Source organism: Alexandromys fortis, unplaced genomic scaffold (assembly GCF_014885135.2).
Source record: "Alexandromys fortis isolate MF-2015 unplaced genomic scaffold, M_Fortis_MF-2015_v1.1 scaffold_38, whole genome shotgun sequence".
Lineage (NCBI taxonomy): Eukaryota > Metazoa > Chordata > Mammalia > Rodentia > Cricetidae > Alexandromys > Alexandromys fortis.
In genome coordinates this window covers 8,609,096-8,611,469 of record NW_026067916.1, presented here as the reverse complement: position 1 = coordinate 8,611,469, position 2,374 = coordinate 8,609,096, and positions in this window count along the sequence as shown.

The following is a 2,374-nucleotide window of genomic DNA, read 5'->3' as shown; positions in this document are numbered from 1 at the left end:
GATGCCGCTGAAGAAGGGGAGGAGGCATAAGAAGAGGCTGTTGGGACTAATGAGTCCTGGCCTTCACCTGCTCTTCCCTCCTAGAACCTTCTAATTGAAGTTACTAGAAGCTGTGCCCAGCTCAGAGGATCAGAGGATGGGATTTTCACCTGTTGGCCATTAAGCCTCCATGGTGCTATTATACATGCTTTTGGTACCAGAGTTGGAAGGTCTGTGTGTTGGTCTGTCTCTGCGTGTGTTTCCTCAACCTCCAGCCCCTTGCCTGAAGCTCGTGAACTGGGTTCTAGCGCATAGAGGGCAGACGGGGGCCCGCGGTATGGTACGCGGCAAGAGGCCTAAGGCAGAGAGCCCCTCATCACCTCAGGCTGCTTGGTTTCCTCAGCTTTCTTCAGCTGCCCATTTTTCTCCTTCAAAGTTTTCTTTCTGCTGCCTCTGTCCTGTTTTGTTTTCGTTTTTTCCGCGGGACCGTGGGGGAGGGGGTGAACGGTGCCTGGCACATAGTAGGCGCTCAATAAATACTTGTTTGTGGACTGTCTCCTTTCTCTTTCCACTCTGACAGACCTACACTTCTGCCATTCTGAGTGTTGCCCTGCTTCCTTCTGGTACCCATTCCTCATGACTGTCAATGTTTCCATTATATTCCCCAGGAACCTGAGTTCTGCTCCAGAGTCCGCCTAGAACAAGTCCATAACTAAAGACCCAGATAGTGGCCACCATCCTAAAGCTAAGGAGATCAGGAAGGGAAAAAGGGTGCCAGGTAGAGGTCGCTGGGAAGAGAGGGGCGGGTTTTCCAGTCAAGGCCATTTCCACAGGGGAATCCACTGAGGCTTTTTCAATTGACAGGTTTTTCTCAGTCTCAGGGAAGGATTAACAGTATTACCTCCATTTATAACCTCCAGCTGTCCTGAGCCGAATCTGCCTTTGGTGGTGTCTTCCCTGTATTCCTTCTTTAAGGTGGGAGTGGAACAGAGCCTTGGTCTCTGACTGTCCAAAAACCACCCAGTCCATTTGACCTCCAAACCTGGGAAGGTGTGCTGCCACCAGGGTGTCGGTGTCTGGGACCTGTCTCTGCTTCTACCCTTTGCTTCCTGGTTTGGTCCTACCCTACCCTTCTTTTTTGTGTTGAACTTGGCTGCTTTTTTTTTCATATTGAAAAGATGACATTGCCCCAAGGGCCAACAAATAAATAGGAGTTGGAAAAAAAATAACTACAGATGATCATAATCTTTTGAAACAAAGGCATGGTTGCTATTTCCTGGAACAGGCACTAGAGAGCCATTTGTAGTGAGGGCTACAGGCTGGACATAGCCCAGTCCCGGAGACACATAGATTTAATCCTAACCAGGAATGAGCCTAGTTTGTGTACTACAAGATGGCTTTCAAGCCTAAAATGAAAAGAGATTGGCTCCTCACTGACATAATTGGAGGAATGTTGCTGCCGTGGCAGGGGCAGCAGCAGCAGCAGCAGTGGCTTCAACAAGAGGGCGAACTTAGAATGAAGGCAAAGGTGCCTCCCACCACCACCTGGCCAGAGACATCCCTCCCGGGTACACGCAGCAGCTTGCCTTCAGCTGGTTCAAGTTGATTCCAGATCTAGCAAGTTGATATTCAAGATTAACCTCCGCAGTTGTGAAAGAGTGGAAAAATATTTTCAATCTTTTGTTTTGGCGGAGGATGCTATGAGGTTTTTTTTGTTTGTTTGTTTGTTTGTTTGTTTTTTACTTTTTAACTTAACAAAATTAGCATTGTCTTTTTTTTTTACGTTCTGAGAATTTTATTAATTCATAGACCTTTCCTTTGTTGTTCCAGGGATTCAGGCTTTGCTCAATATTTGCAAATCAATAAAGAGCTTAAACTGAGGACAGAAGTCACATGATCATCTCAACAGAGGAGAAAAGGTCCCTGACAAGCTCACCACCATCCCACTAGGACAAAAGCTTCAAAGACACCAGGAGTGCAAGAATGGTAGGAATACCTCACACACACACACACACACACACACACACACAAGAAAAGATGTGTAGGGGCTGGAGAGATGGCTCAGCGGTTAAGAGCATTGCGTGCTCTTCCAAAGGACCCAAGTCGATTCCCAGCAACCACATGGTGGCTCACAACCATCTGTAATAAGGTCTGGTGCCCTCTTCTAGCCTGCAGGCATACATGTAAACAGAATATTGTGTCCATAATAAATAAATATTTAAAAAAAAGAAAAGAAGTGTATGACTGTTTTAGTTAGACTTTCTATTGCTAACAAGACACCACAACCAAAAGCCAGTTGGGGAGGAAAGGGTTTCTTTGACTTTCACTTCCACATCGATGTTCATCACTGAAGGAAGTCAGGACAGGAACTCAAACAGGGCAGGATCCTGGAGGC